Genomic DNA, 14,199 nt, shown 5'->3' with positions numbered 1-14,199 from the left:
TCTCTCTACTGCCACCCGTGGTTTCTAAGAATGCCGCAATGGAGAAAGTGCCAGCACCCTGCACTCTTTGCGCGAGCGACACCATGCCCTGCCCGCAAAAAGGTATAACCAGGCCTTAAGCCACTACCGCAATGGTGTTGCATTACTGAAGTTCCTTAAACTTAACCCAAAATATCTCTTTTCCCTGCACTTAATGCAGGCAGCTTCTGTCTGGATACAGGATCCATAAGTCCCTGTGTAATTATGAAATTTAATTGTGTTGTCTGTCTCCTGTCTGCATTATTAAAGGACCACAGCTTCTCATTTTTTAAAACATTCTTCTTCGTTTTAATTACTTCAGCCCGTGCTATGCTGCCAGGGCTTGAACTGCAGATTATTATCGCACTCATTTTCAGTTATTACTCAGCATGACTGATGAGTGGGCGAGGCATACGTCAAGAAATATAGATTGTTATCATGTATCATGTTGGATTAATATTACATTAACTCAATATGTGCCACGAGCATTAAGTTATTGATCAACATGTGCAAGAGTCCGGTGGTTTTAGATTAATCTGGGGTCATGATTAGGACCTTGATGCCTCCCACTCAGAAAAAAAAATCCCCATGTTTCCATGGCGGGACCTTGCGGCTTGATCATGTGTGTTCATGTTGGACAATTTCTCAGCCTTGGATCCTGTTTGGGTTTATTTATCCACCCCCCTTTATTTTCACCTCCTGATGGTAATTCCCATCGAAAGATTACCGGTTCGATCACCGGCTACTCCTGGTAGTGCGCTGATGTGTCCTAGAGCAAGACACTTAACCCCCCAACTGCTCCCCGGCACCACTATATGGCAGCCCTCTGCTCCTAGATACGTCAGTTACTAGGATTGGTAAAATGCAGAGTAATGCATTTTGTTGCCTCAGTACTTGTACTCTGTGCAATGACAATTAGTTAAATTTAAAAACATTAAATAAAAAAATGCCAAGCTGGTTAAGACCTCAACGCTGAAGTGGTGATAGAAGACATCACTATTAGTCAAGTTAAATCTAAACAATTTGACTAAATTATAAGATACCTGATTACTTAAGTCATTTTGCAACAAGTCAAGTCTGAAGTGTCACTGACTCAAGTTCCCATCCCGTTTTTTTTGGTTAAGATCAGTTACTCTAAGCACCAGAGGACATTTTCAAATGTACTGTAGGTTTCTCCAAAAATCTTCTGCAGGACTATAACTCTCAGACTGATGAAATACTATGGCTTTCTAAAGAACAAAAGTCTTCACTCTAGTGCAGTGCCATTGGCATTGGGCCTGTAAAATGAGCCTTCACCCCCAGATGGAGGACGGGTCCATATCAGTGATTGTATAGTAAACTACACTAGTCCCAACAGTATGTGAACCTCCCTAGAGAGTCCCCTCTGATCCTACCATTAAGCATGTACAGGCCTAAGGAGCGACAGAGATGCACTAACTCTTTGCCTGTTTTGTTAACCACAAGGTCAGGGTTGTTTATCTAGGGAGTGGTGGGGTTGAGGTACAGTGAAGGCTGTCTGAAGATGTGACTGTTGCCAGTAGCATCCACCATATCAGGCTCACGTCCTGTTCTGGCATTCAGGTCTCCCATCAGCAGAAGGCTACCCTGGGCCTGGTAGTGTTTGATCTCTACTTGGAAGAGTTTATTCTTGTGTGACGTTGGTCTCGTAAAACTGGAAATTAAAAAATAATCTATTGATGTTCTATTTACCCGCCATGTAATATGAATTAATTCAAATATACAATTATAGAACCCAGAATCGTGATTGTGACGCCGCCCCTTGCGGCCGCCTGCGCGAGCACCTTGTGTCGATTATGCACATTTTAGTATTTTTAGAGCTTATAGAGCTTATTGTGTGTAATCACCGGGTGTCATGACATTTCACTGCATATATGTATGACTGTATGTATACGTATGTGACAAATATTCTCTTGAACTTGAACTTCAACTTGAACTTGAAATCTCCTTTTTAGGGATGTAGCCAGGAGAGCAGCATGTCTCAGTCGCCTGAGCTGCAGAAGACACAAATGCCAAGAGAAGACAAGAAAGCGGATTTAAACTTTCCCTGCTCGCAGTTGGGTCTTCTAAAATGTGGTGGCCCTGGGATTGAACGCTGATAAATCTGTGCTTTATGTAGGAGTGGCAGTTGTTACTGTCTAGGTTGAGAAAGTAAAAGTCCAGCTGATTACACACTTCAGCTGGACCTCTGTGATGATGCTGTGTTAGCACATGGATAGACCAAAATGTTCTACTTCTGGCAATAAGTCAGAGACATTCAAAAAAATATTGCAGCCAGCTAAGGCTTCTTCGAGCAAGCAAGAGATTCAATTTCACAACTTTATTTTTGGTTGAGTGCTCTATATTCATCCACAGCACTTTCATCACGGCGGGCAGGTCACTAATGGCACACACACTCTCACTCCTGGTGTAACAATCTTAACACATAAAAGTATTAACAATCTATCATAACACATGTAACATGGCTAAGTAACACTAACAACAGCTTAACAATTAACATTACATTAAACAATCCCCTTTCCAGACAACCCCAAAACACACAAACAAAGCATGCTGGGAAATCTCCGCCCCCCTCTTTTGCCCAACACGCTACAATATGATAACCACTCGTGGTTAACATCAAAATATTAAGTTCAGGGAAACTACTTCTTAATTTCCTTATTTGAAAAAATGCATGCTGTGTTTAAGGCATTTAAGTAAGTAAGTAAATTAGTAAGTTCGTTTTGTTAGTTTCCCCCTTCCGACAATTGTCAGCAAAGTCCCGATTTTTTGATTGTTTCAAAGATTATCATGCCAGATGATCCTGTGGTGTAAAGGATGTTACGAGTGATTTTTTATTACCCTCAATCGACTCGGAAGTCCATCCTGACTTCACCGATCACAAATATTCAACATGTTCAATACTTAGGATCTGATATCCTGTAATGTGGGTGGAACCCCGAGAATAAACAAGAACATGGTTTGTGGATTGTCAAGTGGGAAAGGCTGATAGCCATTTCGGAACCAAGCTAACTTAAACACAAACATAAATAACGTAAATAACATAACATAACATAAATACACCAGCAGCCATGGCTGCAAATGCCAACGCTGTGAAGCATACAGCAAAATGTCTAGTCCATATTCACGCTGTCTTCATGACTTCATCCATTGTTTTCAATTTTTTCCCTTTTGGATTTTCTTGAAAGAAATAGTACAAAAAACTAGCATCGTCCGCCAGGTTTGTTTACTCATAAGTTCCGTCTGATCGCGCAAGATTTATGGTTTTGAGAGTTGGGACTCCTGACCTTTGTGCCAAATCTTGTGTGACTTTACGAGATTAGGATTCTGGCTGTTGGTGAATGGAATGGTGCTGTTTTGGACAAATTGTTGCTCTCTACACACACTATAGGGACAAAACTGTTAAATGTATTGTGATATGTTGTTATGTGTGGTGGTGTCATTTTCAACATCTGTCAAGATTTGAAAGATCTTGTAGTGTGGGCCAGGCTTAGGGAGTTCGTTTGTTTGTAAGTTTGTTTGTAAGTTACTTGAAGTGAATAATTCCCAATTGAACTTTTACTCTGACAATAGAGTGAATATTATGAGTACTGAACCTGTAACACTTCACAATAAATTGTCTTTAATAACTCACCCCCACCTCAGGTCAGTTTGGTATTTAAACCACTAAAAAGTGTGACAGTTGGCTCAGTAATAATTTTGCAAGCAAAAGCTTGTTGCGGTAAAATTACACATCTAATCGCAATTTATCGTTCTGTGATTACAATTAGGCTGTTGCTGATTGCTTTGCACACAACGCCGGTGATTTAAGCCCTTGTCAGTATCTGGAACCAGACGAGAAGCGGGCACAAACAATCATAATCTGATTTGTGTTGTTCTTCTTGTATGCCGTACAAAAACTAAGAAAATTCCATGGTAGCTTAGGATAATTATTTTGAACAGGCAGGAGGGGTGAATTTCTTGGATGTGGAGGTTTATTGTAATTGTCATTGTCATTACAGTAAAAACTGCCATACAAGGCTCAGGCCAATGGCTCTGCAAGATTAGCCATAATGCCTGTCTTCAAAGGGCAGACCTGTTGCCCACTGGGACTGCTAGTAGTTTGCCTCTGCCTCTGAAAGAGCCATCAAAACAGAAAGAAACGAGAGGGAGACAGAGTGAGAGAGAGGGACAGAGGTGTATACTGACTGGCACGAGGAAGACAAGGGGTACGGAGTGAGTAAGAAGTACACAAGGTTGAAAATGAATGTGGAGGCAAGTTCAAATGAGTTCCAACTAGTTCTAACTAGTTCAAATTGAACGATTTCCGGTGTTTCTCATGTTCGCAAACGACTCTTTCTTGTAGTGGATCCATTCAGTTAGTCTTCCCTGCAGCCAAAGTCCGCACAGGAAGACTGCTGGCGTATAACGATGTTAAAACAAGTTTGACACCCCACTTTTGCCCACCTGAAATCATTTATGGTCTGGGTATAGACTACTTGTTATTTAAGAAATGTACTACGATGTACTACAGAACATGACACTTTTAACTACGGTGATCAGACGTCCCAGTCTGTCCGGGATTGTCCCAGCTGTGTGTCCCAAGTCCCGACAAATATCTGTCAAACACTAGTCCCGGTTCTCACCACAATAATAATAATAATAATAATGATAATAATAATAATAATAATATTATTATTATTTTTATACTTGAAAATGCTGCGTTCTGCACACACTGCAGGAGTATTGATCGTGCACAGTAATAATAATAATAATAATAATAATAATCATAATAATCATAATAATCATAATAATCATAATAATCATATAAACGCATGCATACGGAATTTAAATCTTTTTACCTGACAAAGATTTTACTTGAACTTACATGTCAATGTTGCCAAGTGTAGGTGGGATCATGCCATAGCTGTCAACCCCCAGGATTCTCTCATATTTTGCTCTTCTTTCCCGCTGTCCTCCCTGTTGTTTATTTTCCCATAAATAATAAATGTACGGTATTTTTAAGGTTGCCGTCGCACCGCCCATCTCCAAACCAGTGACCGGCCCTGACCCAACCGTGGCACGATCCGCTGTGCGTCCCCATTCTGCTGTTTCTCCAAACAAAACCAATAATAACTATATTTTTATTGTGGATACAATTTTTGTAATTGAATGAAACTAAAGAAAAGACCGTGAGTAACGTGAGTAACAGGCCAGACTTTGTGGTTCACCCCCCCCTCCGCTAAAGTTGTGCCACTGGAATGGAACATTTTGCTTATTTTCAAATCCCAATGTTGACAGGAATGGATCATGCAATGCATGTGTAATATCAGCACAATACCATTTGAAATAACATAATCCTGACTCAAATAACTAAAGATGGAATCGATATTGGAAGGAATTAAAAGAACTGGCGAAAACAGTTCTGAACTATTTCCACCAGTTGTTTTGGTTCCTTCACAGATTAGTTTGCGAACGACCTCTTGCAGTAGCTTTTGGCGAAAAGCGAAGACTCAAACAACGAATACTTTTGGTCAGGGATTCAGTTAATTTAGTTCACTTCAAAGATTTGGTTAAAAAGAACGAATCGTTCATGAATGACCCAACACCAGCAAGTACGTCCCTGCCCTAAACAAAGACATTGCAGTGGCTTGAAAGACCAAACCAGATTGATTGTAGATTTGGGGTATTGTTCGTTTGGAGTACTGATTGGTTCAATCCTGCCCCAGATAGCCCCGTAGCACAATGCCTCTTGTTTGTCTGAATTTCGCTCAGTTTCCCTGGGGAATGCAAGCCATGGCAACACCGGCATGTGAGAGCAAATGGAATTATACTGAGTCTGGTTCCGGTAAACCAAGACAATTTGGGACCTTGGTCGAGCCTATGGACAATAATAACACAAGGTGTTCGCTAATGACTACCCTGATATCAGAATCGAGACAAGAGCAAAGAGGGCAGCTGCAGCATTCCCCGCGTCACACTCTTGGTCTGGTTGCTGCATTTATAGAAACTGCATCTGCTTGTGTTCATCCAACGAGCAAAAACACAAACCCTAACAGCATTTCTTGTTCCTCCTTTACCACCGTGCACAGGAATCAAAATAACTGCAGTACGTTAACGAGCACAAAGATTTTATATTCTTAAAGATTCAAGATTTAAGAGGTTATTTGTCACATACATATACAGTACATACGGTCATACATATATGCAGTGAAATGTCATGACACCCGGTGATAAGGCACAATACGCTCTGTAAGCCCTAAAAATACTGAATACTAATCGACACGAGGCGCTTGCGTATATACTGCATATGATTGATTTTTACATAACCTTTCTGTGTTAGAGGGGTGTAATCTAGCCGCATACCGCATCGCCCCATTCTGATTTTATGTCAATATCTTCAACAATCATTTTCTTTTGAGTGCCATTCAGCATTATTTCTGTTTATAGCGAGGCAATTGTTTGTTGCCAAATAGTTTTAAGTAGTAAAAGCCTCCATTGCCTCTCTGCTGAATCACCAGTGGGAAACCAATACTGGTTGTATTATTTCTTAAAGGCAGAAGAGAATACAATCGTTTTGCTAACTCAAACACAACATAATTTAGGAACCAGGATGGAAGATGGTGATAGAAGTTTATTTGTAGGTATATTATAGAAATGTATTACAATTGTAAAGTAGTCAATCAGTATTATATAGTCTTTATTGTTTTATATGAAATTTGACCCCACTACTACCAGTAGTATAATATAAATAGATATATTATTATCATTATTATTATTATTATTATTATTATTATTATTATTATTATTATTATTATTATTATTATTATTATTGTTATTATTATTATTATTATTATTATTATTAGTATATTATTATTATTATTATTATTATTATTATTATTATTATTATTATTCATGATAATAATGATACTTATAATGACAAGTAATAGTAGGCTCTACTATTCTAGTCATATTAGAACTGTAGATAAAAATAAGTCACAATGTGTTATTCAAGCTCTGTGCGAGACACAAAAAAACAAACAAAAGTTTTATTCCTTGAACAGCATTTCTATCAATCTTTCTAGAGTTCTGTTGGATAAAACAAACCTGTAATACAAAAAAGTGTTTTGTTAATTATTGATAGGTTTATCTTTTATTGTTTGTTATATATCTATCTACTTGATTCAGACTGTATGGAGAAATATAATGAATTTATTGTTCCCACTGAATTGAAGTCTCAGTGAATAGGATTATTCATCAGAAAATACTGATTCAAAAAATGGCATGTTGGTTGTATGTATAACTTAGTATTCTATCCACTGTAGAAGGAGAACAGTCGGATGCTCCTCGGAGTGAAAAACATCTCGATTCAAATGCCACATTTGAATATTTTCCGCCTGTATCTGATGAACAAGCGGCGGTATTGTCGCTCTGATCCGCAGCTGAGGAGTAATTCCTCCACACTGTGACCTTTTGGCAGAGCAGTTTTATTTGTGGCACACTGTTCAGATGTGGAGGATGTCTGATTCTCCTGATTAGTCCCATAATTCCTGCATCAGCGCTCACAAAGGTCAAATGGAGGCTGAGTTTACCTCAAACCTCTGGAATTCCTGACATGGAGGGCGTTACTTCACTAGTCCTGGATGTGATTCTGTCGAGATAGAAGAAATGCAAAAATACAATTCTGGCAGACCTAGCATGAATCAGATGAATCATATTATAGATATTTAATCGGTGTTGAATGGATGAAACCTCACGTTGAGTCTGAGGAATTTCTGGAAGGAGAAGGGAGATTAATACCTATCCCCAAATCAAATTCGACCAATCAGCAACCCCCTTTATATGCCCAAAAATCAATTATAAAATATTTTCAATTCTAGTCCATATAATCGCACAGTATTTTTGTTGACTAGAATAGAATATCTGCTAGACATTTACAGGACTTTGTTAAAATTGACTTGCCTAAAGCAGGTGATTGTCAACTTAAGCAACTTCTGGTATGTATATATGTAAATACTGTACGTTCGTCTTCGTATTTTAGTGGCCGTGCTGCAAGCCTGCACAAATCACTTCAAATTGTTAGTCGTTGGTGTTTCCTCAGACACCAGTGGGCTTCCTGGTCACCGTCTGGGGAGAAAAAGGGTCTGGAATCATTATCCCTGGCAGGTTTCCTGCCCCGGCTTGTTTGTTTGTATGAATGGGGAGCTCCTCGGCAGAAAATAGCCATAACACTCCCACTGCGAGAGGCAGAGGAAGGTGATGAAGGTCCCCAGACGCCTGACCTTGATCTGTGCCAAAATGCTGGTTAAATCACGTTGTCAGGCTGTCTCAGAATTGAGAGGGGTTGTGAAGGTGCAGAAAAAAAAATCATAATGTAATATAATACGAGTCTGATAATTTCCCCGCAAAGTCACACGTTCAGATTATAATTAAAATAATGTATTAATTAAATAGTTTGATAACCTGTGGAATCTCACTTTTTCATGAAGTTGAAAATAATATTATTATCTTTGTATGAACAATGTTATGTCCCTACTATATTTTTAAAACAAAGATATGCCTTTAGTGTAACTTACGATTCTTAATTATTCTGCATATTCTGCAAAGTGGGGATGTTATATAATTATATATATTATATTAATTAATGATTTGTGTCATAGACATTCCATACTCTACCAAATTGCTTGAATAGAATAGTTGACCCCATCATACTTTTTCATAACAGATTTTCCAGCAGACAAGTGTTGGCTTTAATATTATAATATTTTTGGATATACATCAAGCCCTCCTGATTATTGTACTTTAAATGGGACAAAGTAGAAATGCAACAATGGCCACATTCCAAATCAATCACTTATCCCAGTGAGTTGGAACATTGGAATGTTGTTGTGGACTAACCAGGCTTGCAACCAAATCTCCAAATCTAAAAAAAAAAAAAATTTAATCATACACTATAGCACATCGTTTTTTTTTTTTCTTCTTACCTAAATTCAACCATTTACTTCCTAGAGCTAAATATAACGCAAACATCAATCAAGCCTGTTTTTTGTTGAGGTTTTTTCCAACAAACTGAGGAGACTGAATGTGAATCAGTATTGTTTCATTGAGTCAGTACGTTGACCCAACATTTGAAAGGTAATCCTGAAAATTAAAAATCTTTGGGAAAACAATAAAGGACCATGAAAGAGAAGGACCAGAATGGATAGATAGATAGATAGATAGATAGATAGATAGATAGATAGATAGATAGATAGATAGATAGATAGATAGATAGATAGATAGATAGACAGATAGATAGATAGACAGATAGATAGATAGATAGATAGATAGATAGATAGATAGATAGATAGATAGATAGATAGATAGATAGATAGATAGATAGATAGATAGATAGATAGATAGATAGATAGATAGATAGATAGATAGATAGATGGATGATAGATAGATGGATAGATAGATAGATAGATAGATAGATAGATAGATAGATAGATAGATAGATCAACATATAACGAACAACATGAACATACAGTACATTAAAAATAAACAATAACAATGAAACCAAAAAATACACTTTTATATAATGTTCACTTAGATAATAATTAAGAGTCGTTCACAATAACAATATAGTTATTCTATTATACATTCTCAGAGGAAATCTGGGTTATAAAGGTGTGAACTAGTCATTAATGTATTCCTTCCTTCCTTCCTTTGTGTTTCATCCCACATCAGCTGCGAAATAACAGCAGAAGCAGTCGAATCAAACTTGGTGGATTGGCAATTTGTCATCCCGACTTGGGGCAAATGGATTTAGCTCTCTGTCATGATTGAAAATATGTAAGAATGATGTGAATGCGCCACGAAATTTAGGAAAACATCTGTCAGTTTGTCTTTGTTGTTCAAATTTAGAGTTTATGCTTGATTGGTACAATCAGGTGTTCTGTCATGGAAACGCTGCAGGAAAAGCAGTAACGCCTGTGAAGGTATGACAGAGTGCTGCAACTTTTACTTTTTTCATTTAAATCTGTTGGGTATGCGTATATATATATATATATATATATACATACGCATGTACATACTGTACATATATATACGGATGTACATACTGTACATATATATATACGCATGTACATACATACATATATATATATATATATACATACACACACACACACACACACGCGCACACACACACGCACACACACGGTGCGTGGGGCCTTGGGTCCTGCCATTCATGTTTGTATTACTTTGACACATACCACCTACCTAAATATTGTTGCAGACCCAGTACACGGCAACGGTATACCCTGATGGTAGTGGCCTCTTTCAGTAGGATAATGCGCCCTGCTGCACGGCAAAAATTGTTCAGGAATGGTTTTCATAACATGACAAAGAGTTCAAGGTGTTGACTTGGCCTGACTCCCCCTTCGATAAATATTTACTTTTTTTGTAAGTTAGTCAAGTAGAAATTAGGTAGCTCTTGTGTTCAGTCTAGGACATATTGTGCATAATCACCGGGTGCATTGCATTGACATTTCACTGCACATATATATGAAAGTATGTATGTGACGAATAATCCTCTTGAATCTATTTTTGGAATCTTACCAAAACTACACCGTTGCCAGGCCCGAAGTGGCTAATCGGGAGAAGGAGGAAGATTCCCAGTGGACCGCTGGTTGTTGGGCCTGTAAATGAGTCCAACTCTGGCCCCGACTGTTGCTGTGTTGAACATCAGCTAAGTGTATTCAGTACAGCGAGGAATCCACCCAAATCCAGGTTAAATAGACTGAAATGTTGTTGTTCCAGTTATTGTTGTTGGCCAAGAAGTTGAAAGCTGTTTGAGAAATAATGAAGTTTCAAGCGTTGGTTTGTAGTTTTTCTTTGCTTGATGGAGAAACATAATCACTGGTGAGCAAATGTTTATCTCTTCAGTCAAGAATATCCCATAGTTCAATAAAGGTCAGTGCTGTTAATAGTAATATTCTGTATCTCCTTGATTAACGTGTATTATTACGTTTATACATATAAAATATTTATATTAAAGTTATGTTTGGTTCAAAAATGCAGCTCTTTGGTAACATGGTTTTGATGGAGTGGATATGTTATCTTTTTATATTTTGTGATTAGTGCGTAAAAATTCTTTGCAATTCTGTGTTGGGTCTTTCCTTTAACAGCAATGTGGTGCTTCTGATACTTTGTCCTATATATATATATATATATATACTGCACAACATAGCCTACATGAGGTCCGGCATATAAATGTTTAGATTGTTTGGAAGACAGCTTTTTAGAAGCATTTTAACATGTTTGCCGATCGTGTCGAGTTCAAGGTTTCAGTGAATGAAAGTTTTGAATCTTCAATTTTGCAAATATAGTAAAAGTCGGATTATAATAGATATTGTGTTTTTCAACTTATTGAGTATTCTCTGCAGACACCGTGTGGTACCTACACTGTAATTATTGGCCAGGTGTGTGTGTGTGTGTGTGTGTGTGTGTGTGTGTGTGTGTGTGTGTGTGTGTGTGTGTGTGTGTGTGTGTGTGTGTGTGTGTGTGTGTGTGTGTGTGTGTGAGAGAGAGAAAGACGGCGAGAAAGTATGTTGTATTGTCATGGATATATCAGTAAGACATGTCTGTGTCGATGCAGCATACAAACTAAACAATATAACCAATCATCAGTAGACAAGACATAGAGACAAGACTAGACAACACATACATAATAACACACTTACTTCCCACACCGTCAACATGCGGAAAAGGTATTCACCGACATTAAATCACATTTATAATTTTACTTCTCGCTAAACACCACCCTAGGGTGCTCCACCTCCATCTCCGCCCTAGAACAACTGTAAATAAATTACTGAGAATCTCCCCATCCCCTGTCACCCACCAACTGGAGCCCCAGGGTCCAAAATAACACACCAGCAAATAATTCATCTCCAATTAACACCGGAGCGTTGATTTTGGCATCAGAATCTGCCTTAAAATTAGAATTAATCAACACCTCAGAAGGTGCCAGCGCCGAAGGTCTAGCGACAGAAGTGGCGTCGGGCGTTTTGGGACGCTGTCGTCGGCTGCATGCAGCAAGATTAAGAAAAAAAAGTCCGGAGTATTAATTAATTATTATATCCGCCTTCTTTTTTTGTGTCTGGGAGAAATGAGCCCGAAACAATTCAGTTTTCCATTAACTCTATGCGGAGGACAATAAGCTTAGTAGGCAGGGTATAAATGGCACGATGGGAAAAAAAACTGTGTATGCCGTCCTTCCACACACAAAGTGCCTAATCCAGGCCATATATTCATTTGCAAATGACTGGTAAATTGAAAATCTCTGTCAAGGGCACAGTGGTTTTTTTCTTCCATTTTTCCATGAGTCCCATTGTTTCTAAGTATACCAGCAAGAGGCTGATACTGGATGGGCTCCGTGGCTGCTTCTCCACCGAAGCCATTTTAATTGAGCTAAATATAGTCAGCAGCACGCGCCCGTCGATTAGAGTCACTGTGGAAAGAAAGCTGCACCTGAAGGTGAAGCACAAGCCGTCTTCTTATCCTCTGCCGGAACAAAGAAAAAACAACAACCGCTATGTGTTTGTCTGTGGGTTCTGCACTGGATTCCTGCAAGATTCCCCTCTACGCTGATGACAGTATGTTGTACCGTGGAGGTGTGTGTGCGTGTGTGTGTGTCTTTATGCATGCACATGCACTGTATGTGTGTGTCAATATGCATGCACATGCACTGTATTTGTGTGTCCATATGTATGCACGTGCACTGTATGTGTATGTCCATATACACGTGCACTGCATTAGTGGATGTGTGTGTGTGGGAGGGTGGATGGATGGGTTGCCAGTTTTGTTTAATTTTTTCTATGCGATCACGTGTCCCCAATCAGCGTCCTCATCTGAATCTGTTGTGGTGATGGTTGAATGGACTTATACCTATCCCTCCTCCTCTTTTTCTTTTCTCTCCATCTCCCTACTTTCCTTTCACTTTCTCTCTCCCACTTCTTATTTTTATCACTCTCTCCATGTGCGTCCTTCTCGTTCCCATTATTTTCTCCTCTCATGCTTCTAAATATCTGTGGTGATGGACGAATGGACTTCTACCCATCCCTTCTCCTTTCTCTCTATATCGCGCTCTCTTTCTCCTTCAGTCCCTGTTGTTTCTCCTCGCTCACCTTCTTATTTCACCCTTTCCCCATCTGTTCCCTCTCCCTGGCCGTCATTCACATCCATTTCTCTCTCATGCTTCCCAACATCTCCTTATTTTCACACCCCTGTCTGCCTTTTCTTTCCAGTTGGTAGTGGGGAACATTTGAACATCAAACTTTGAATACTGTTAATGTGCTCGGCCCTTTGGCGCGTCGCCATCATGCACCACAAAGCCCGGGACTCTGTCTATCTGTAATCCATGGAAGCGGTTCAATATCCCCCATAATTGAGGGCACGACACCACAGAGGTTCATGATATTTTTTATTTTCTTTACAGGACACACCATCCACTGTCATAAACAGGGAAACAAAAGGGTGGAGTTATTGTGTGGCCTCTCTCTGCCCACATGCCTGCAAACAAACACAACCACCGGACACTAGCTGCAACATGCGACTTCAAACATGGCGATTACCTTCATATTCATTTGCGTTATGATTGTGGTTAACCAAATCTGTGTTTTTAAATCTTAATTGAACTTGAACACATGGAGCAGATGGCAACACGTAGCACACATGGAAATCCCAGCAAATGAGAGAGAGTGCTACAGTAGCATTTCCTGTTCCTGTAAGACCACCCATAATAAATACAAAATAACAAATAGCCTTATATTCTCTAAAATAAAATATATTAAAGATATCTAACTAATATAACACATGGAAAAAAAAAATACTAAAATAAAAAATAAAAAACAACGGGAACAATTTTGACAAACTTCAATAATAACAACCAACAATCAACAGTTGGTCTTAAATTGGATTATGTCATTCAGACAAAGGATGCACTGGTGGATGAAACACCCCATTACAAAGAGCTGTGGGCATTGTGGTTTTGTTAATGGTACTTCCAGTTTCAACAATGGTGATGCCCAGCCAACCCAGTCTTACGCTTTTTCATGCTCATAGTCACAAAAATGAATCTAAATTAATCTATTGAATTGTGTCCCGGAGCACGATTGTCCGACCTTTTTCGTGCTACAC

The sequence above is a fragment of the Zeus faber genome (assembly GCF_960531495.2).
Source record: "Zeus faber genome assembly, chromosome: 1".
Classification (NCBI taxonomy): domain Eukaryota; kingdom Metazoa; phylum Chordata; class Actinopteri; order Zeiformes; family Zeidae; genus Zeus; species Zeus faber.
This window is presented reverse-complemented; position numbering follows the sequence as displayed.